Here is a 25,280-nt window from a genome sequence, read left to right as displayed (position 1 = left end):
AAAAAAAAGTCCGACTAATACCAGGTGCTCAATGCACAAGAGACCCAGAGGATAGTAAAGGTGTAATAGTGATCAGAAAAGTCAAAACACAGAATATTTTATCAACTTTGTATGAATACACCATTTCACTGCCATGTAAGATTTTCATTAATTTAATAAGAGCAGATTGAATTGTTAGAACATTTAATGTTAAAGAAAACAGTAGAGAATATTCTGGCTTCCCATCTTTAAGAGTCTATAAGTTTACTTTAAATTCATAAATATCTTGGTCAATTATCTTCCATCTTGATGATGCCCTCACTGGAACAAAATAAATTTTAGAGACAGTCTACTTCCTAGAAAAGCCTCTCCAGTTATCTCTGATAAGTGTTATATAAGCTACCACAACACAACTAATTACCTGAAGCATATTAAGAAGCAATGATACATAAAATATTTTTCAGTATCAAGTTCAGACCAGGACAAAAGGTGAATTCATTAATGTGAATGTTAAGATAAACTAAACAACCACAATTGTTGATTATTCTGGGAAAACAAATTAAAAATTGCCACAGTTTAAAAATACTGTAACAAAGGATTATTTAAAAAATTTGTTCCCATTGTTCTGTGACATTATAATATTGAGAATATATGTTAACTCTTTAAAGCTATTAAATGGAGAATCTAATGCTTTTTAATTTTGTCGTATTTTCTATCAGGAATGACCAGGAATGTTAATTGATAATAACTGCAAATAAAAAGGAAGTAAATATCTCTCTTCCAGTCAACAAGTACCATTACCACAGCTCAGAAGGATAAAGAAGTGTTGATATTTCAGTAACTGACGTTCATTCTAGTGCTCTCTATTCTATAGGTGAATCTCTAACTCAAGAGAAACTGACAATTCCCCTTTTAAAGACCTCCAGTTTTTACACACATTCATTCATATTGTGACACAGGTTGTTTCTTCAACTTAGAGTGCATCCAGAATTCTATTCTAGATAACATAATTGCCACAAATCCCTGGTGGAAAACACAAGTAAAAAGAGATGCATGAGGAGAAAGAAAAAAGTTGGGTGGATGGAAAGAAGGCAGAGAGTGAAGATGGGAGGGAGAGCAGGAGAGAGGCAGAAAGAAAAACAAATAAACTATAGGTGGGGAAATGCGCACATTTTACATGAATCTATTTGGAAACCACGTTCACCTAACAGACAACACAATGGAGCGTCAATTACACTAAACGCAGTGGTAGGATCAATTTAAGTTTTTCTCACATTGAAGGAATATATTATATCTACAAGACCTGTCAAAATCTCTCAGACAAAACTTACAATATTTTATAAATTCTTTGAGCAATTTTTTAAGCAGAGTTCCTGAAAAAAATTTCATTTGGCACACAAGTACTCCCACTGGGTGATACATTTAAATGGGCGGCAACATATGCTAAATGAATATACACGTTACCCAAACTAATAAATCATAACCTTTAACATTCACAGCAAAATATCTCTGCTTCCATCATGGTTGACATCTACAGCCAAACTTGCTTTTTCAGCCAGGAATAAAAATTTCCTGTCCTTTGGATACTCTCTAAAACTTATTTATGAGTTTTCTACCATAAAACTTCTACCTTAAGCCTACGAAGACAGTTGATAGCTGACTGAGCTAACTGCCTTAGGGATGCACTGCCAATCGTTACTCAAGACAGGTCAGGCATTTTCCCGTGTTTTCCGATAACCGAAAAGCTGCTATAAACACTTTGCTTCCTTGAGTAATTGCATTTAAATTTGCTTCAAGCTGTCTACCAAAGACTAACGCAGAAGACATGCTCAGCACATTTTATCCATGCTTCACAAAGTTTCTTTTGGAAATACGGTGTTCGATTCAAATATATCCACATCACTATAACACATGAAGGATAAACATGGTAATGGATACTATTCTGTCTTTTATATAAGGTGAGACTAACAAACAGAAGGATTTACTGAAACCCCATTGCTTTTCAACACATTTATTTTGATGTAAATGAATTCTTGTCCAATTTTATACTGTGTTCTCGCCACTCATCACAAATTGATGTTTTTGGTTCACAATATGCATTTTCATTTTTTCTCAACCACAATGATTTTTAAATTAGATAATATCTAATAAAATTAAAAATGTGTAATGATATATGATAAAGATGCAATAAAACATCTCTAAAAATGGCTTATGATTTATCAGTTTCTAGTGCTAAAATCATTGTTTTTACTTGATTATAACTAATTGCTGGTATCCCCAAATGCTCACATGTACAAATTTTAAAAGCTTCATAACCATTACTAACAAACATTTGATCCCAAATTATCTCCCAATAATATTTAAAGAATTAGATTACTTTTCATTTTTATGTCAATTTTTTTAATAGAGATCTATTTCATCTGCCTTACTATCACATATCCTAAATATAATTTTGCAATATTTGTTTACTTAGGTAAACAAGTGTTTGAAATGCAGAATAAACATCACTTTGTTTTCATCAGAAGAAGTCTAGGTTACCTTCAGCCACCTGATAAACAGGTGACCTTAGTAAATGAGCAAGCTAACTAATACCACTGGGCTATCATTTCATGGTTACTTCTCCTAATAGAATTCCAATCTTTTGAAAAACTAAAAATACTATTTGCAAAGGAAATGTAGAAACACATTTGTTTGGTACCAGAAGTTCACAATAGCTAATTTTGCATAGTTTCCTAAGGCATAAATGGAGGTTTGGGAATTATGAGTATCACACTTTTGAAATTTCCCATTGATGCTTCAGGGATGGACCTTCGTCTCCCACCCACTAAGACTAAACTGAAACCCTTAAGATTAAAAAAAGTATTCCAGGGCAAGATCCTTCTTACCATAGGATTATCTTGGTCCTTGAAATATGTCAGGATTATCTATGGTCGTGCAAACTGGAATCCTCCACTAGCCCTCCTGTTACTGTGTACACCCAATAAGTGGAGTGTCTTTGTCTTTACCCATCCTGAGGCATTGACCTCCCAGCCCACTTCACATGTTACTAAAGTTGTCTCTTGTTTCTTATTTCATCCTTTCACTCTGATCCTCATACAGATCATTGAGGATCTTGGCCAGGTCCCCAGTATATATTAATTCTCTTGCTACCAAATGTGCATAATTATCAAACAGACTGTTTGATGTCTTTAATAAAGCAAAATCTTGCCCCTTAATAAGATACCAATACTTTATACAAGTAAGGACTATTCCAAAATGAGTTAGCATTGCTGTCAATATCCCCAAACCTCCTAAGTTTTAGAAATCCAATTAAAAGTTAATTTTTAGATAAACTAGAGGTAGAGTCACAGTGTGGGATAATAATTAGTCATTTATTTCATCATCAAAATGTCAACAATATAGAAAATAAGAAAGTGACTTTAAAGCAATAGTCATCTAAGGAAACTCTTGGAAAATACGTAAGTTTGAGGTGCTTCAAAAATTCAAAGATTTCACCCTGTTCATCATTCATACATACAGCTGCTTCCCCCTCCATCCTGTTTATATTTCTGTTCATCAGACATTTTCTGGATTTTTAGTCTAAACTTTGGCAGGGTCTTTGAAGTTTATCTTCACTTTCCCCCTTTGTTGATTATTCAGAAGTGATAAAATAACATGTCACCCAAAATGTCTACCGTGAATGTTCCCCATGTAAATAAAGCACAGGCTTCTCACCTTTAAAATGAAGACCTTTTTTTGGTTTAGAGCAAACTTATCTACTTAAGTTATCCTTTTATTCATCTCAACAAATTCTCCCCAATACCTTCAAATCCAGCATGAATCGCCACATAATAAATAAGTTCCTAAATCGAATTTGTTATTCTTACTTTATCCCATCTATGATAATTGTCGTTTGGAATTCATCTAAATTGTAACCAGATTTCATTAACCAAATTTAATTACACTGGCTCTGTAAATAACTGCAGTGCTTCATTCATTATTTTTCCATATATGCTTGACATATATTATGTATATATACATTACACAAAAGATAGACTTATGATATTGTGTGTAAGGGAGTTACCATGCATTTTGTGTTTTTTTACTGTAATTTTACATAAAATTTATATGTAAATGATTTTCTCCACATTGAGAGAGTAGACATATAAAATCAACAGTCATATTGTGCATTTTTGTTCCCTACAGTTCTCAGCCTATTCATTTGATTTAATTTCCTAAATTATAAAAAGACTTAGAAAAATATCACATTGATTTAATCTCTGCAAAGTTTCTAGAAAAAAATCTTAAAGTAATTATCACACTAAATTAGAAGATACATATTCTTTGGATATATATCCACTAATTATCTAAAATGCCAGGAAAAAGTCACCTTTAAAATGACAGTTTTAAAAGTTATTGTCTTGTGAGGCATTATCTTCTCTTATAGTAATACCAGAAATAAACAGCAAAAAGATTGATGTGCTTTTTTTAAAAAACTGTTTATTGAAACATTAATTTAGATGGATTCTAACTGGCAAAAATCAGTCCAGCTTTCAGTAGTTCTCATGCTAAAAGCAGAGTATTTACTTTGAGCATCTCTTAAATTTTTATAACATATTGTAATAATTTTATCTAACTAAGGAAAGGGTGTTTTGTCAATGAGTTATTTTCTACTTTTGTGATTCCAGAAAAAGCAAAATTAGTGTTGATTGAGGTGAAATGCTAATGCTAATCACCTACTAACAGAACTTAATGCAGTAACTAATTCCATAATCAATGTCGTAGGTTTTAATATTTATGTTAAATATATTTAGTACTTAATCTCCCCCAATATCTCCTCCCTTCAATAAAGGATCTATTTTGTCATACAAGTTTTTCAAAATAAGGGATTTATACTATTATCTTCAATTATGCTTGGGGTTTAAAATTTTTTAAATTAAGCTTATTGTTACATTATATATATATGATAAGGAATCTGTACCCGTAAATGACACATTTTGTTTCCTTTTTTTCTCCTATCTGGTCTCCTCCTTTCAACCCTGCTTCCTCTCTCTGTTTATTTACACAACTTTGTCTCTATTTTATCCATTTTATCATGTTTTTCCTTTCCTCTTCCTTCCTTTCTCCCTTTCCCCACCCTCATACCTTCCCCTTTTGGACAGTTTCTTCTCATTTCACATCTATTGTACATTTTGTCCTTATTTACTCTTCTAGTTTCTCGTAGCAAGGAGATAATACAGTGTTTACACATGTGAGTCCAATTTATTTCACTTAAGCGTATGGTCTCAAATTGTACCTGTTTACCTACAAATGTCTCAAATTTATCCTGCTTTATGGAAGAGTAGTACTCCATTGTATGAAAATTCACATCTTCTTTATCCATTCCTCAGTGGATGGGCATTTGGGTTGTTTCAAAGATTTGGATACTACAAAATTTGCTGCTATAAGAATGAGTGCACAAATAATGTTGTGGTATGATGCTTACAATTCTTCTGAAAAATACCCAGAAGGGGAATACCTGGGTCAAATGGGACCTCTGGTCCTAGGTTTTTAGAAATCTCTATGCTAATTTCCATAGTGGTTGCACCAGTGTACACTCTCATCTACAGTGGAGAAAAGTTTCTTTTCCCTGCACCCCTGCCAGCATTTCTCATTGGTTGATTTCTTGATGACAGCCATTATTTCTGTAGTAAAATGGAGTCTCAGTGTTGTTTTAAAAATTTTTATAGCTCAGACATCCACACTAATAACAGTTCATGTTTATTATGCTTTTAACCACTACAAAATGGTCTGTTATCTTTTTCTATGAAATCTCATCATATAAATAAACAATAATATCTCCCTATGTTTTCTTTTTCATCATGTCAGTTTAAAATCTTTTCATTAGTGCATGAGTATGTTTGCAGTACATAATGTTTACGTTCCTTGTGTGAAATTGGTACATGTATGTATCAGACCTCAATTCCTTGTTTCATTTCCTTTCTCTCCCCTCCTTTCTCCCTTCCTCTGTGTCTTGATCACCTTCCCATTTGAGACATGTCTATCTCTACTTCCTATTATACATCCTTTCTTTTGTTTTTCAATTATAATTTAGACTGTTCATATAAGAGAAACCATGTGATATTTAAGCTTGTATGTGTGATTTATTTTACTTAACATTCTAGTCTTTTTCAAGTGTCATGATCCTATTTCATTTTTTAAATTAAAAATACTATTATTGAAAAATTAATAAAAATATAATTTCTTCTTACATCTTTTTTCATATGTTTCAAATTCTTCCTTAGCCTACCAGACCATAAATACTCAGAATAAGAAGGAAAACATGACCAAAACCAGAAATATATTTCCTTTGCTCTTAAAAAACTTTCTTGGATTTTACTAATCTAACTTCTGACAATATTTCTGTGGTTCCCAGCACGGATTTCTTTGAGCTGTAGACAGTGAATGTAAAGAGGCAAAAGAAAATTTCTACAAAATTCTAATAGAAAACATTTCTTTGCTACTGATATAACTGTGCAGGGCAAACCCTACACCAGATTCCTTCATCAAAGTTTTTGAGTAGGGCTTCATGCATTGTAAACTTTCAACAAATCATTTTTACTAATATCCAATTGTATAAAGTAATTTTAATATTGTTTCTATTTGATAATTTGAAAATGTTCTAGAATTTAAGCCACAAATACATTTATGTACAAATCATTATTTAATAAAAATACTCAAATTATTATTAAATTCAGCATCTTATTATAAAAGATCAGAGTTCTTGGAGAGAAATAATTATTTAAATGAAGAAGGTTTGAAAAAATGGCATCATGGTGTACAGTTTAAATTTAAAATGTAAGTGTTTGTATAATTTACCTTAATTTTTGTATATTATTCACCAATTTCAAATTCTTTCTTGAAATTATTTATGCCCTCCACATTATTTAGACAGGTTTCTGAACTTTCAGTGTACTCCTAACATAACCACACTCCAAATTAGGTGTTTAAAAATACTAGGCTACAAAAGTACCCCAAAGAAAAGCACTTGGAGTAACTACACTGGCCCTGAACTCAGAACCATAGATACATTTTTCATTTAGTTGATTTGTCCATCCACTTATTATGAGGCAATAAAGTATAATTTTTCTCTTATTTATTGTAAAAAGCCTGCATGAATAAAAAGCCAAGCAATTGTTGCAAATGTCAAAATAAATAACACGCATTACATTCTTCCCATCTACTTGATCTGTCATGAAAACTAATTAAGGAAAAAGAGGCTATTTTTTCTCAGTGTCCTAGGCAGCTTGTAAAAACAAAGAAAATCTATTTCTGTTATATTGCATTTCAGATATTCTGAATAGCCGAAACTCAACTTTGAGATAATCAAAAGGGCTGTAGATTTGAAAGTTGAGCAAACATTCAATTTAGTGTCATTCATGATACCCTACACAATATCCATTGTTTGTTTGTTTTGTACTGTGTGAAATAAATGAGGGCCAAGATTCTAATACTTCAAAGACATGAAGCTCATATCTATGATGAATATCATAACCCTTGAACGTAAAGTCTAAATATTAGTGCCAAGATGAATGTACTTATGATAAGGATGGTCAGCATTAAGTTGTCTTCATAAAGCCACATATGGCATTTTCTACAGATGAAACTGAATGTATACATTCATTAAAACAGAACATTATGATACGAAGATATTTACACAGGTTGAATCAGTATTGCCAACAGCACACTCTCTTTAAACTAGCTCATTGACTAGTAAGGCTCATCACAAATCATAAAATACTGGCTAACAATTCAGGGAAACAGTTACTCTAACAAAGAAATGGTTCTCACTATTTACCTAAATTGAATAAAAGTGAGGTAAAGCAAAGCTTGGGAAAAAAATAAAATCGATTAAGCCTTCCATTTGAATAACATTTAACTTAATTCTAAATAGAAAATGTGGTTTTCTAAAACAGAAAGTCTTTATCTAAAATAAAAATAGTTGAACTTACAAAATACAGCAGTGTCTTGTTTAATCACACCAGAATGGAGTAGAATAAACTCTCAGAACTCTTCTTGCATACATTTCCTGGAAAAGAAAATGAAAATAAATAGACTGAAAATTTTAAATTTAAAAACTGAAAACACTGTATTTCTGTAATGGGAAAAATACACAAGTATTTTTAAAACTATGCAATTATATAGGTAGACTTTAAAATATAATTCACAGAAAGTGTTTCTTTATTCATTATTACCAATGTTGAGGTCATGTGAAATATTTTAGATGAACTTCTACATGGTTCTCAAAAACATGCACAGCTCTGTATGTTATGGAATCAACTGGAGTTTTATTTTCTGATAAAGACTTCTGAAAGTATCTCTTCTGATACAAAATAGCAAGGGCTGCTTATGCCACTAATGAGGTGCCGAACTACAAAATACTTGGAAATACTCCCAAAGACAGAGGAAAAGGTAAAGAATCAGACTGGAATACCTGACCTCTGTTAGTCCAGATGTTTCATAAAGAATTTGATGATGTTTTAAAATGAATGAGAGTATATATAACAGTTAAACACTTGAAAGACAAACAACAGAACATTTTTATGAAGCTAATCAATGGCTTCATTTTTGTGTTATATATTCTAAGCAGCATCAAAATGGAATGTTCACAACCTATATATTTCACCACTTCTAATATTTCCATATTTAATACAAAACTGGCCAGGCATCATGGTGCGCTCCTACAATTCTAGCTCAGGAGGATGAGACAGGAGAATTCCCAAGAGTTTAACAATAGCCTGGGATACAGAGCAACTTCAAAGCCAACATTTGGAACTATATGGCCAAATTTTGTCTCAAAAAATAACTAACTAAATAAAATATTTTGATTCTTTTTTCTTTGAAGATACACTCCAACAAATGCATACATAACTACAACATCAAATTGCCCATATTGAGGTAAAAGGTCTAAGAATGGCACTTATCTGTAAAATGATCAGGCCCTGATATCTCCTAATTCATTTTTACTTTGCAGAAACATCACAAAATGCGATTTTAATAAACAGAACTATTAGTAGATGTTATTGATCGTTTTTCCAAAAATAAGTAAAGTAGGATTGTAGTTACAAAAAAATTACACTTTCCATTCAGTACTGTATCTATTTATAAAATCAATGAGTAGAGAGCTAAAACTCAATTGATAATTTGCATAAGAGTTACTTAAAGTAAGTTTCCCTGTAGAAATAACATCCATTTATAAAATAACTGGTGACACTGGAAAGTATACATTTTAACACAAGGGTTTAGAGACGTTAGTTCAAACTATATAGAACGATTTGAAAATCAGATATATTTAAAAACAACAACAAAAAAGTCTCCAGAAGAGAAGTATTATAGCTTACATCCAAATGTTCCTCCAAAGCCTCATGTGCTGATAGGTGGTGTTTTTCAGAGATGGCTGGAGCTAAGATGTGTGTGATAATGGAATTAAAGGTGTGTGATACCAAAATTATGGATGTGGGTAAAGGGAGCTCCACCCTGGGTGTAGATAGCACCAACTAACAGGCTGATAGGCTGAATGAAATAAGGAGAAATGGAAGGCAGGCTTGCTGCTTCCTGCCTATGCTATTAGTGAGTTGCTGAACTACAAAGTACAGGCCTGCGCTACAATGAGATGTTTCTCCTCTGCCCCCTGCCATAACACCCTACCTTGGAGCCAGCTGACTATGGACTGAAACCTCTACAAACTGTGAATTCAAATAAACTTTTCTCTTTAGAGTTGTGTGTGCTGGATATTTTCTCAGCAACAAGAAAGTAACTGAGACAAGAAGGATGCACTAAACAGACGTATGAGCATTTATATGAATTTCAAATGATTTTCAATGTAATTTTAGAAATAGCCCATTATTGTTTTTGCTACATTTACTGTTTTTTAAATAAAGTATGTAATTTCAAATGTCTAAAATGAATAAGACATAGGTAGTAACATAATTCTTAAACAATATTAAGTGAGTAATTTTACAAATTGAAGAAAGGTATCCTTTCTTAGGTCAGAACAGTCCGTTACTGCTATCCATCGTTAACAACAGCTACCTTCATTTTTGTTTAAATTTAACTGAATGAATTATAATTTTCTATTTTTCAAAGGACCTTTTAGTACTTTTAAGGACTATATAATTTAAATGGAACTAAACATCAAAAATGAATACTGACCATGTATTACTGTCAAATATCAATGACTTTATTAGCATGATGAAAACAGATATGCTAATGTTTTAGGCAGACACTCCACTGACATTGATCCAGAGAGATTAAGATGATACATTCTACTGCTTTGTTGTTTTATGTTCCCCACTGGGCCTTTTGAAATCTTGATAAACCTGATGTTTTCCTTCCATTTATGCACATGTCTTCATATCTATTTCTTTTTGTCAACTTTTAGTTTTTACTAGTATGTCTGCAATATATAATGATTATATTCATTGTGGGGAGTTGGCACTTGTACATAACACATCTTAGTTTTTTTGACATCTTCTTTCCCTCCATTTCTTCCCATCTCCCTCCCTCCAGTGGTCCCTTTCCTTTTGCAGAAAATATATCTCCCTATTTCCTATCACTTGTCTTTTATTTGATCATTATTTGTATTTTGAGTTTCTCATATAAGAAAAACCATGCAATATTTAAACATGTGTCTTATTTATTTCACTTAACATTATGTCCTCAAGATGCACTGTTCCTTTTTGTGTAACAGGTCATGAAGACAATAGAAAAAGGAAGGGAAATTGAGAAAAAGGGAAGTAAACATGGTTAGATAAATGACCATATGTCTGAAGGAAAAGGAGAGTTCAAGACTAAACTGTGGTCATCACTATGCCTAAATTTTGTTCCCTTCTTCAGGTGTACCTTCTGTTATCCATCGTTAACAACAGCTACTTTCATTTTTGTTTAAATTTAATTGAATGAATTATAATTTTCTATTACATTACAGATGTCCCCTGAAAAGACCCTAACTGGAATAATCACTCAGAATCTGAGGATATGGCAAGCCAAGATCATATGGTTTCTTACTTAGTAAAAGGACTTTCTAGGGCTACCCATAGACAATTAATTTTGATAAGCTGAAGGAAGACCACTGTTTTCATCCCTTTCTGTGTCCCTGTTCCCCCTGACTCCCTGGCCCCCTCTCTCCTTATGTGCCCCTATGTGCTTCCACTCCTATTATCTAACAATACTGGTAGAGCACAGGTAAAATCATGTACTAGAGAGGCAACCTCCCTTCTTTGCTTGCCTTGACCCTACTAGGCATAGTGGCGCATGCCTGTAGCCCTAGCCACACAAGAGGCACTCCACAGACAGATTCCTCATTCCAAATGGCTGAAATTATCATGCTTGAATTGACTTTTCAGAATTTAAATAAAGAGCACAATCAGGTCCATGGGTCAGTCAGAGCCACAGAAATCTTAAAAATTATCTAAAAGCTTGCCAAGATGTGAAAACCAAAATATATGTAAGGTCAATGTTAGTCCAAACTATGCTAAGTCTCAGAAAGGGCTACCACAAACACTGTTAGAAGGAAAAGAAAGTCTGCATGGGTGACAGAAAGTATAGAGATGACTGAACCAAAAGCTAAAAGGTAAGAGGATGTGGAGTTGACAAAATCCTTAGGATAAAACAGGAAATACTGATTACAGGCACAATGATTTTATTCATCCTAATTCTTGCTATAAGAAATCTCTGTTAATTGATCTATTGAAGTTCTGACTAGTCTTATATTAAAGAGTTACTATAACTGAACCTGGCCAAGTACATCCAAGTATACGCTGGCATTAGGTAAATTGATTTATATATGTTTGTTTGCCTGTTTGTCAAATTGTAATTAGTTACCATATTTATAGGTGTTTTGCCTGAGTTCAATACTTTTTTTTTTCTTTTTATGTTTTTGGACTTTTAAAATACTATAACTTACTTTGGCTAATATATGTCATTTAATGTTAAGGACATGTTTCCACACAGGTTGGCAGTTTATCAAAATGATGTCAAGACTGGTTTTACAAAGACAGTCTATATTTTTTGTCTATGCACAATAATTTGAGTCTTTTGTTGATCAAAAATAACGTGTTAAATAGTATGATCTCATTCCCACAGGTCATCAAAAATTGTTAAAATAGTTAAATGTGGATCTCTTGGGTTTAGAGAGACTATTGAACAAGACCCTTCTTGATGAATAAAGGTGCATCAGCCTTAAACATTTTTCCAGTCCTTGTTCACTAAGGGGACCCTGGTAATTTCCATAGCCCCAATAAATGTTGCTGAATATATTATTTTGATGTTTATATTGGTCATCATTTAAAGTTTGGGTTATCTATAAATAAAATTGAAAGGGAAAAACCATACAAGAAAAATTGTTCTTTTAAAAACTGTCTTGCTCTGTTCCTGCTTTATGGCTCCATAATTACTTTCTTGACCCCTGTAACCATGACAGCATAACTGAACCTGCAGGATGTCTGACTGTAACAAGCTGCATGACCATTAATCTAGCCTTGTAACCAATGATCTCACCCTGCCAGCTAATCAGAACACCTGCCAGGATGTTTGTCTCTCCTTTGTACCTCCTGTTTATGCCGCATATAAAAGCCCTACGCCAGCAGAGATCAGGTCTGATATTTCAGGAAAGTTTCAAATCAATGCCCATTGACATAAAATAAATCTGCCTTCAAATCCTGGACCTTGTTGTGATGTTTCTGTTTGCCATAGAAAAACAATAAGGTTTTCTTGTTTAAAAGATGTTCTTGGTACAAAACTAAATTAAGAGACAAAGTTTTTCATACAGATATAGTGTTTATAATGGATAATTTCACTCTGTACTGAATGTATTCATGCCTTATGGGTATAGAGGCCTTGTAAGATATAAAACCAATATTTTAGTGATAAGATTTTTCTAGATTCAGGTATCTACCTTTCTTTTTTTACCTCAGTTACTTTTAATAAAATATATATATCAAACAGCATGAGGCCACCTGTCAAATAACATTTTTAAAAGCTTCTGTGAGTACATATCATATGTATATCATACACTTAGAAATGTTTAGACATTGAGCAGTCCAGACAATGTTACAAACCTCTTCAATGACACCACATTTAAGGATAACAAATTAAGTGAGAGTTTCTTTGTGTCATTTAGTGTCTAGCAATCACAAAATGTTTGACTAAAAATACCGTTTGATACCAAGATGGATATTTAAGTGTTACAAAAATAATGGCATCATGATTGTTGTGCTAAAATACCATAGGAAGCTTTTGATCTTGTTTTCTTTGTAAAACTATATAACTGTTGTCTGTTAACATTCTACAGGGATTCAATTACTAAAACAATCATGGTTGGTAAGAAATAACAGTCCTCTGGCTATACTTTAAATGTCACAGTCCTTGATACTGAGATAAAATTATAATAGTTAACATCATGCCTCCCACTGCAATTCCCATGTCACTGATCTCTGCTGGGTGTTCAACGACTACACTTTTAGTGGCTATAGCTAGAAATGTAACAGAGCTAAGATGATAGCCAATATTTTGGCCCTGACTGGACTCTAGGAGGTCAATGAGGACAAAAGACATGAAAGAACTTTCCATAGGAGATCCTACAACTTTGGTAAGTCACTCAAACTCCTGAACAGAGGGATTGCTGGACCCCAGAGGATGAGCATCAACAAGGGCACAGGGTCAAAGGAGGACCCCCAAGAGGGAAATGTCTCCCAGGCTTTCACACAAAGCAAAATAGTTAAGCAAGGCAGTGACCCACCTTGATGGTTGACAATGACAGAAAAGCTGAGAGGTCTGTACATGGTTCCAAAGTAATGCCTAAGGAGATTTAGCAAATCTTAATAGACAACAAGAGATTTCTTTTAATTAACACAGGCCTCACTTTAACTTGGTCTTAAAATTAAAACTTGGTCTCACTTTAACTTGGTCTCAAAAAAAAAGTATAATGAAAAAGTATATAACAACAATGCCATATAATAAGCTAAATATAAAAAGGGGTGCCAATCACTGATCCCTTCTGGCAATTTTCCACTACAGCACTAGCTGACCACTGTATTACAGTAGTATCTACAAAAGCTCATCAAGAATCTTTAAATTCTTTAGCTAAAACTGTTCTTCAAATTCACCAAACTCACCATCTTCTCATAGTTAAAACTGGAGAGACCTGTGACAAAATATCAGACTCTATCAGTATAGGTTCTAAGACACAATGGGTTACAACTGCCATTCTAATCCCATAAAAATGGTTTCTAGACTATGCTCTTTCTCCAGCCTGCCTTTCCATTCCAGTACTCATGCCTTGATTATACATGCCCTAATTTCTCAAAAAGTTATTTATTTTCACCTAGAGACTGCTAAAAGCCAAGAGATCATGCAGATAAAACCAGCAATAAATGTGATGCATTCCTTCTACCAGGAATCAACATTGTAAAGAGAATTTGTAACTGCTAATGTACAATATGACTTCTATGTGAGGCCCATTACATTAGCTCCTGACTACAATCTACCACACATCAATGCTTTTCAGCTCAAAAAAGCTAGATAAAAACTATACCCTTTATGCCTTAACTGCAGTTAGAGATAGCTGTTTAGAGGGGTGAATATTGTGGACATCTAAGTCAATTATTAAAACTATTGGCAGTTTAGATAGGGCTGGATTCTCAGCACTCAAGACAATTGTTCCCAGGGCACATTCACTAAAGACTGGGCTTAAGAAAAAGAAAAATGACTATACACACATACTCACAGTTTTCAGGATTTACAAGGGAAAAGATTTAATACAGGATACATAATTCATAAGATTGTTTTATAACATTTACCCAAAGAGTCAAAGGCAGAAAAACGCTAGAAATCTATCTACATCCTAATGACTTGAACAATCCAATCCAGCTGAGGGTCTGGATTCCACAGTAATGTCCTACACGAGTCCAGCTGAAGACCTAGAGCCCATGACAATGCCTCCCATGGGTCCAACTGGAGGCCTATAGTCCATGATAATGTCTCATGCAAGTCTGTATTAAGGATCTGCACTTGGCAGGCCCAAAGGTCAGTGGTAGAAGGTAGAAAGTCCATGCTAACAGGATGAAGGATCTGTTCCAGCAGGCTGAGGGATCTACACTGGAGCCAGGAAGAGACACTCAAAGTAAGGACCAGCGCTCCCCCAAAGAGAACTGCAGCCATCCTCAGTAACCTGAGCTCCTCCAGTGATGAGAACAGTCATCTTCATATCAGGAGAGCCAATGTGACAAGGTTCTCTTAGGGGAATCAACAGCACACCACCTTTTTTTCCAGTTTTCTTTTTCTGCTGTTGGCAACAATCCTCATGTGGACTTTCCACACCCAACAGTATGCTGATTCAGTTCAGCTGGGTGTTACAAGTTATCCACTAGTTAATCCACCACACTCACTCTTATGAAGATAATGTGATTAAAAACCTAGTTTTAATTAAATATTTAAATTCCAGATTCCTTTAAACAAAGTGGAAGGGAGTCTTCAGACTCATCTATAGCACTCCAACAGCTGATCATTTGCAAGATGTCACACAGTAGATTCACCACTCCAGAATAAAGATGTCTGCTGATAGTTTGCCTGAGCCCTCCTCTTCCTGGAAGTCACAAGCAATCTTCTTCGCATCAGTCAGGCTAATCAGAATTCCAGAAAACATCTTCATGTTTTGTCACTGTCCATCCTGTCACTTCACCTATTTTATTCAATCAGTCCATGCCGACCCAACCTGGTTTCGTCCTCAGAATTCTTTCAATTTTACTGGGACTCCAACTCAATTATCTTTTATCTCAAGCATGGAACATCTCCCCACCATGGACCCCCACCATGTTTTCATTCACTTTAGTCCTAGTTGGAATCCTTCCCTCCCCTTACCGACAACCTTTGGCCCTGTTAACTCTTCTTTTCCTCACCATGCCCCACAGATTGTCCTTAATTATCTGTGCCAAACTTTGCAGTTAAATCATTCTTTGCTGAACCTCTCCAACCCTACCCTAGCCAAAGATTCCTGGCCTGTGTATCTATGTCTATAGCACCTATGTAGCCTTTCTGGTCCCTTCCCAGGTCTGGGTTTCTACCAATCCCACACACTACCTGCAATATGAAATGAAGAACCCATTCCAGCTCTTCCACAAAACATCCATTGCACTTTCCCTACCCCCAGCAAGACAAAAACATCCAAAGCAGAGGCATGGCCTGACTCCTCCAGTCCTATTGTCTCCTCCTTCTCTTTGGGCCATGGGTCCTCAGATTTCTTTCTGTTTTTACAAGAGCATGCACAAGTGATTACCAACAGACAAATGCTAGCTCTGACTTCTTTTTGACTCAGTCCTCTTCCCCAAGACTTTTCCCCCTATCAGGCCATCCAGGCTGCCCCATTTGTGACACCTGAAGTAGCTCTGAAACATTCTGCCCTCTTTCCCATCCATCTCTCTATATAACAAAAGACAGGAATGTCAGACCTGAGCTGAGAGAGACCTCTGTGCTGTTTACCTCTGACAAGAGACCGTCCTAAGGGCCAGAGAGGAATTTAGGATGGACCTGCAGTCTTCCTGATGCCAGCTCTTTCTACACCCCTGAGCTGATTGTCCTACCAGTTGTGACTTCAAACATTTCATCCAAATTCTTTGAGCCTATGACCCCCTAACCCTAAATCCTATATGTACTTAGCCTCTGCTCCACATCGCTGCTAATATCACTCCAATTTTAGCCTGCCTGTCCATAGGTGGAATAAAATCTTTCCCACACTCTCAGACTGTGGGTGTTTGCATATGCACCCTTATTTATCAGTTTGGTGACATGGATGTCAAAAATCTCTGTATAAATTACTGAGGTGAATACTTAAAAAGAATTAAATTAATAGAAAATCATGTAAATACATTTATCCCAGAAATAAACTACTCATTCAACAATAGGGGATATATCAAGATTTCAGCAACAGATAGCATATATTATTTAGACAGGATTCTTGTCCTTCAACCCAATCTCCTGTGATTCATGGCAGTTTGTTTTGGAAAGAGGAAGATGTATGAGAAAACTGAAATTGTTTCATTAATAATGCTCAACAGCTTTGGTTAGTCAGATTGAGCACAGTATATTTTAATGGTCACTCAATTTAAACAATTTTATTTCTATTAGAACTATTAAATGCAGAAACAGATGACTTGCAAGTCTACTATGACCAACTTTCAGGGGAGGAGATAATGTTCCATTATAGTGAGGTCAATATACAGTCTTCTAACCAGTTTACAATGCAAGACTAAGTTTTACAAACTAAAGATTTAATGATTACCAATCAATGTTGATTAAGTAACATATTTGATAAATTGTGCTTCTGAACAAACTGAGCATGAAATGGATATATTTAGCTAGCATCTACCTACCAATAAGCCAATTGATCAATTTATCTAGCTAATATTACTGACAAATGTACATACACACATATGTAACTTTTTATAGAAATCAAAACTTCATTGAAGTAATTCATTGGTTAAAATTAATTTTTATTACAATTTGTATTACCTATTTGTTTATTATAACATGAAAATATTGCTGAGTTCCTTATTCAAGTAAACGATGCTTTTAGTATATTAAGTATGATATAAATGTTATTAAAACATAAATAAAGTTTAACGTAGGATTAAGTCATATGTAATAATTTACTCATAATATCACATAAACTGATCATTTTCATTATAGAAATTTGGTTGGTACAAAATTTAAATGCTTTTACAAATATTTGCTGGTTATTTTAAAATATATCTTATGTATTGTATAGTATAACATTCTATAAGATTTTGCTAATTTTTTCTAATAAATTTATAAAGTTACAATTATCAAAAGATAACTATTGGAACAAGTTTACTTCAAACAAAGGTATTATTAATAGAAGTGATAGGTTTTGCTAGCCTGGATTTTAGCTATCTCTAATGTGACATCCACCCAACTTGGTACTGGGCACAGAGAAGCAACTTATCTAAGAGTAACTTCTATGTTCTCCTTTTAGTTCCAGAAATAAACCTCCAGCTTCAGTTTTGCATGTACGCTGAGCCCTCTCCAATCCCAGGACTCCACAACAACCCAAGCAGTCCACTTCCAGTCCCAACAAATCTTTCTGTTGCCTGTTTTGCACAAACAGAGTCTCCTTCAAATCAGCTGTTGATATGTCATTTTGCCCACCTCCCAAACTCTTCCTCCAGCCAGACCTGATAGAAAGAACTTCCACTTCTTTGTTCTCACCCCAAGGTGCTTGCATCTCTGCAGCCCCCCCATGCCTGTAATAAAAGCATCTTTTCTTCTTTTTTTTGTCTCTAAAAATTGCAAACAAATATTGGGAAATTTATATGCATACACACAAAACAAGTTTTTTTGGAAAACCGAAAATTTTTAACAGCACTGAATGTACCACCAAAGATAAAGCACAAGCAGAGTTCACAGCTACTATTTTCAGCAAATCATCATTGATGTACCAGGACATAAAGTTACTCTCACTTCTATGTCAAAAACTAGTGATCTGTAACAAAATGTAATAAAGTAAAGAAAAAAAAAAAAAACATTGCACTAAACATTGCCTTACAATCCCAGAATACAGATATACTTCTAATATTAAACCATGAGACGCTTTGGCTGAAAATTATCCAGTAGACAAAATAAGGTATGAATTTTAAAAAGATAGAGCAAGATATAAATGGTAGAGTATTTAATTTTTTTCAAATAAAAACCACACATTCCGGTTATTTTATGCAAACGATCTTGCATTTAGTCTGAATTTCTTTGAAGGTATAAACCTTCAGTGCTTGAGAATGTGCAAGAATTGAGTATCAATCTCAATGAGAAATAGTTAAGTTAAAATCTAATTTGGAAAAATCAATAACTATCTTTGTTCAAGAACAGACTAAATGAAGAGATGACATGTTGATACAGTACATAGAATATACATAATTTTCATTTTGGCAAGGCAAATATGCTCAAAGCAGGATCCAAGAACGTTTATGAGGGTGATAATGGAAATTTTCTGTAGTTGGCAGAGATTGTAGTAAAACTTGATAATATTGTGAAAGAATATTTATTCAGAGTACAAACATTGGCATCAAGTATATTACACTTAAATTAATATATTCTGTACAAAACAATATATTTCTTACAGATCTGATGAACTGAATCATTTGGAAGGAAAATGCTAAATGCTATTCAAATTATTTTAGACATACCTTAAGATGTAAATTTGATATAACGTCTTAGAGTTATTAATGTGAAGTTGATGTTAGCTTTTTGATATTTCCATGTGAATGCTTTTGTGTAGGTATTTTCCAAGAGTTAATACGCAATTGCTATGAATTCTTCAAAATCAAAGACTGAAGAAAAAAATGAATGTGAGACTTAGATGTCATAGCTGCCACAAATTTGAACAGGAAATGTGATAGAATTTAGTAGAAAGTACTCAAAAGAAGATTTTAGGGATTTCTAAATTTGTAATTTTACAGTCTAATCTCTAAGCATGCAAAATAATAATAGAGGAAAAATTTCAACATCATTGGATTTTTTACTAGGCTTAAAATTTATACAACTTTCCTTGACTTTATTAAACTATGTAGGTGGTGTTTATATTGCCAGCAATAAATAAATGTGTTAGAGTGATGCTTGCATACCATTAAAAACTCAAAAGTGTCATGCAATTCTAAAACCAGTATTTTAATATTAATATACTAACTGTATAAATCCTAGAATAACAGAAAAAAGATTACTTCCAAAGTATCTATTTTGAATCTTATTTTGTAATTTTGCATGCCCTACTATGTAAAATTATCACTTACAGCAAGATTCTGAAAACCTTTTACGTCAATTTCTGTCATTGAGAAAAGACTATAACTAACATACTTTATTTAACTATACATTTCCTTGACAGTACAAAATCCATATCAATATTCAAAATTAATATATATTTTAAATCATAATCTATTGTCATAATCTAATAATCTGTTTTAAGAGACTTTTATAGTACTAAAATATTTTTCATCACTTTAGATCAGGGCTAGCCCATTTTAATGTGCTAACTTGTCATCTTGTTATCTAGAGACATTAAAAGGCAGCTTCTGACTCCGTCTGAATTGGGCTGTAAATTCTGCATTTCTCACAAGTGTCTAGGTGATGCTAATGTCGGTGGTGCACAGATGCTATACATAGTGTGTTTCAGGATGAGACAAGCAATTTGATGAAGAAATAACAGTGTTTGTACACACAACTATTATGGTAGGAAACTTGCAGGATTATTTCTGGATTTACCCATCCAACCAGCTATCTCATTTTACACTGAAGATACTTCCACAAATATGAAACAATTTTCAGTCTCCTGCAAGAAACCACACCTCAATGGAGCCACTTGGACCATGTGGCTCAGACCCCCGTGTCTCACATTGAGCATTCACCTGAACATGCTGGAATCTCTACTCACGGTTTTGCAGCGCTAACACCGCCCTCACACACTTACAAATGCCACCCTGCTGACTCACATCTAATGGCTTTTGAACTGTAAGTACAGTGAAGCCAAGAAGGGAGAGATAACGTGTATAGATCTTCATTTATAAATACCTCTCCTCGGAAAAATGGCAGACACAGAGAAGCTGAAAGTATTCATTTAGCAAAATATTTACTTATCTGGAATTGTAGATTTTTTATGCTTTTTTTGTTGTCTCTTTCTGTTATAATGATTGAGGAGAAGAAAAAGAGGAACTTGTGTAGCCTCAAATCATATTTGTCATTTGGAAATACAATCTCAGAGTTATAAATCTAATCTCCTTTAAAACTTGATAATCAAGTTTTATGATGCCTTGAGAATACTCTTTAAGACAATGTAATATGAAAAACTGCTCAAGAAATTTCAATTAACATAATGTTGCACCAGTATGAATTTTTACTTGCTGATTTTTATGGTTTAATCACACACAAATTGGAACTTGAGACACTGCTTCTAATAGCAAACTGGAGTTAATGATTTGAGATCAAATTTTAAAAAGAGGTGAGAAGAGAATAAATGAAAAGAGAACAAATTAACTCATCTTAGAGTTAGCCAGTGAAGAGCACAGTGGTAAACATCTTCAACTACTTACATTCCATTTTCTATGAATTAGCTGATTACATTATTTTATATACATCAATTCAATAGGAAGGATGGCTTAGTGTAGATTTTTCCCTGTACGTGAGTACAGTGAAGTATAGAATATTTTAATTAATATTATTTTTCTAAATACATTTCTAGCTTGGAAAATTTTTTTAAACACTCCATTTACTTTCAAAAGTAAATCTTGCATTATTTAATTTGATTATGTTTATAATTTATTATCCATAACCTGTAATAAATTAAAATAGCATCTGAATGAGATTCACTTAAGTACAAATATTAACATGTTAAATTAATATAATATTTAATTAATACTATTTTTCTAAATTTGAAGACTAATATCCAGAAGGAAAAGCTGGATGAGGTATTTTAAAAATAAACATATATGCATTTACATGGATTTTAGATTATTTCATAGCGGGTCATCATAACAGAATTTTAACATTTTTAAAAATAATTTTGTCCTTGTAAAATATTGCAGCAATTTTAATGTGTTTTCAAAAGTACAAAAGCAATGATGAATTCAGAAGTGGAAGGCTTTGTCTTTTGAAGAAAGGAGTGACGTTACAGGGAGCAGTTCACTTTTTTCTCAGTTCTCGTGATTCCAAATACTACCAATAATTTCACTATTTCATCTCATATTTCACTGAGTAAACTGACTTCATTATCATTACATTTTAATCGGACATAAATAATACTGAAAATAATAAAATGGTGATTTGGGAAGTGTAGTACTCAGCCTTGCATTAAATAGCATTTTGTCATTAACAAAGTGTTGTTAAGAACTTCATGATCTCAAGCCAACCGTCTGGAAAGTTTCACCTATTTTCTGAACCAGGACACTGAGGCTTGGCTGTCAAAATGATCAAGAAAGTATGTGTGCTAGTTCCTCTCCATGATTGTATTCATTATGCATTGAAACATATATTATTTTTTTGTACCTAGGATAAAACTTATGATCCTGCACTTGCCAGGTAGACATTGTGTCACTCAGTTATGGTCTCAGCCCTGTACTAATTTTTTTTAAAAAATAAGAAGAGAAAAAGAGAGTAAGTGACTTGTTTAAGTACCATGGTTCTAAGGGGCCCCCATGCAAATAGATACCAGATCTGTTGGTATTGTCTTAGGATTTTTTCAAATATATCTTACTTCTCTTGGCATAAGTTAACAAATAAATCAATGTAATTATGTTTTTTAAATATAAAGCAAATGGATTTGAGTTTTTTTCTTCTGCCATAGGGAAATAGCAGAAATTCTATATCCTGTAACCTTTTATTTCAAGAAACTTTGTAGGGTGCTAGATTTTCTTTTAATTGATAAACATGGCTATCTGTCATTATTGGTCCACCCACAGGAGAGTAGTGATTTGGAAAAATAACAAGACTCATTCATCTCATTAAGATTTAACTGTGATTCCCAAACCATTTAGAATAAAGGATGCTCACTTAAGTAGAAAGAAATGTGTACGTATCTATAACCTACAGTGGAAATTGGGAAGGTAAATCTACAAAAGCAAGCTTCTTCCAAATCAATGAAAACTACTTTCCTTGAAGTGTTAAGGTTGATTCCTTGGGAAGGATGAATTTGTCTGGAAGACAAGGACCTAAAATACCATTGGTTGTTGCCATGGGATACAGTTTTATAAAAGCATTTGCAGAGCAGATGGAAGAAAGCTAAATAAAGTATAAGTAAGTACAAAAATGAGAGATTTTCTGTTTAATTTGTCATAAACAATAGAAGTTGTACATTTGTCCATAAGAAAAAAATTTATCTTGTCATAGCAAATTCCATTTGACATTCAGAAATACAGCCTCATAACTGTGAACCTCATTTGTTTTAAAAATTGAAAGAACAACTTTTATAATACCATCGTAATCTCCTCAAAGAAACAGTTCCTAAGAACTGATGGAGAAAAACAAATTAATAGCATATTTTACTAATATAAATGTATACTTTTCTCTTTTATGACTACAGGTAAACAGAAATTGGAAAGTATCTGTGATGGCCCTAAGATCTGAATGTGGAAACTAACAATGAACCAAAGGAAATAACAAATCTATTAAAATTCTGTTGCTGATGGTTGTTTGAGTATTTGTTTTCCATGCCTGCTTTGCTGAGTATCTTATGGATGTACTATAAACTGGCTACCTTTTAATTAGGTTAATTCCTGAGAGGTCCCTAGTGAATTCACTAGCTTTACATGAAGATGTAAAAATGTTGTTACATGAAACTTGTGTAGCAAATATATGCTATGAAAATTCCTATTAAGACAGGCAAAAACAGTTAGGCATGGATCTGCATGTCTGTAGTGCCAGCACCTGGGAGGCTGAGAGAGGGATTGCTATGAATTAAGGCCAGCCTGGACTCCAAAGCGAGATCCTGGCTCAAAAAATTAAAGAGAAAGAAAAGTAAATGTATTTTACAGGCATGTGTTGACTTAATAATCTCCATCAGAAAATTACATGAGAATGTTCACTTATGAATCCTATATGTGAATGCTACATAAAAGTAGAAACTTGAATTTCTACTTGAAAAATACATTACTGACTTCTAACACCCAGCGGTCCTCTTCAGCACTTTAGGTAGAACAAAATTAACAAACATTGCCAGAAGCCCGTGGACTAGTAATGTAAAGGTTACATTGTTGTGGCAAAGAAATAGAATAATAAAATCATTTTTATTTGCCCCTTCTCCCCTCTTTCCTTCCTCCCTCTCTCTCTCCCTCTCTTAGTTCCTTCCTTGCTTCCTTCCTTCCTTATTTCTTCTTCCCTTTCTTCTTTTCATTAGGATCTTGTATTTTGCACTTGTTTGTTATAGATTTCATTCTCTTTTCATTTAGAAGAATTTACTCTAACTACTTAAAACAACCATATTTAAAAACAGCCCTGCCTGCTTTCCTTGTGGAATGCTCCCCATTCTGAATTGGTCTTCTTCTGTATACTGCATTTTCTATAAACTAAAATTAGATGCAGGTATTTTATTCAATTATGGATAACATTGCGTGCAAGAATATATTAGAGGTGATATTCTACATGTCACATCATCTCAAAAGATAAGAAAGTATCGCCTTGCACTACTATTAGTGCTAATTAAGTATAAATGTAGACATTTAGTTAAGATGATGATTGCCAGTTCTGGCTGTTGTAAGTGTACCTTTTTTATCTTTTCAGTGTGTGCTGTTTCTTTGCCAGTGTTTGACAGTGTTTGAATAGCTGCTCCTGCTGATGATTTTAGCATTCCCTAAAGAGTTAGCTGATTTAGTTATAAATGTGGAATTTTTAATTCCATAATTCCCCATTACTTTATAACGTATTACATGTTTCATTTAAAAGTTTCTTGTTATTCCCATTATATATGTACAAATACGTGAATGCATGTATTTATTGTTGTTAGGACTCATTGTTATACTATATATTATAGTCAGTTATAGACATTGGCCTATTTGGATGTGTAATAAATACATCACAAATGTATTCAGTAGAGTCATATTCAAGATGGCTTAACTTTCCCTTTAGGAATTATGACATCAGTCCATAAGCTTCCTTGTTTTCTTGCAATATAAATTTTCCCAGACACAGATCATACTGTAGTTACAACAGATCTAAAATAAATTACCTAGGGAAGAGCAATAGTAAATTATCTGTTTAGTACATTTAGGAGCAAATGTGACTCAGAGAGAAAGAAAAAAAATGTAGCTCAGTCCCTGCAGGATTCTGTCTATTTCTAAGCAGTTCTCAGTAGAATGTAGACAATTTAGGGTCCTCTCATCTGCACAATAAAATGCCTGGCCATGTGAGGAAAGCAACATGTTGCCGAGCTGATTTCCTCCTGAGTGGGAAAATTTGCCCGGTTTAAGGTTAGAAAACAAGCACATGCAAGCTGTGGATCTAAATCGTGGAGTCCAACCTTCATTTTATCAAGAATGAAACTAGTATTTTGGTCTCCAACCATTGTGATTCCTCTCTTTCTCTCAATTGGCCATCAAGTTGGAAAAGGAAGATAAGCATTACTGCATTACATAAAAACCATTATGTAATTCACTTTTAAAAGTTTTATTATGTTAACATATAATTACAAGCATGAACACAAACATACAGACATCTGACAATGAGTGACATTTCACCTAAAAGAGAAACTGTATTTGTATGACCTAAATGAATTCTAATGCATGAAAATTAGTCAA

At 33.6% G+C, this 25,280-nt stretch overlaps 1 protein-coding gene across 12 annotated transcripts in view; it reads right to left on the bottom strand.

The window, feature by feature from the left end:
* Marchf1 (membrane associated ring-CH-type finger 1) overlaps positions 1–25,280 on the bottom strand; it is a 687,536-nt gene that overhangs the window by 451,403 nt on the left and 210,853 nt on the right. For all 12 annotated transcript variants that reach the window (XM_063234805.1, XM_063234809.1, XM_063234812.1 and 9 more), the window contains exon 2: positions 7,950–8,026. The gene's annotated coding sequence lies outside the window, so the exon portion shown is untranslated. The remainder of the gene's footprint in view (positions 1–7,949; positions 8,027–25,280) is intronic.

Source organism: Cavia porcellus, unplaced genomic scaffold, assembly GCF_034190915.1.
Source record: "Cavia porcellus strain 051 isolate PalLab524CR breed Dunkin Hartley unplaced genomic scaffold, mCavPor4.1 scaffold_24, whole genome shotgun sequence".
Lineage (NCBI taxonomy): Eukaryota > Metazoa > Chordata > Mammalia > Rodentia > Caviidae > Cavia > Cavia porcellus.
Note: the sequence above shows the minus strand (reverse complement) of the source record. Positions and strands in the feature narration are given on the sequence as shown.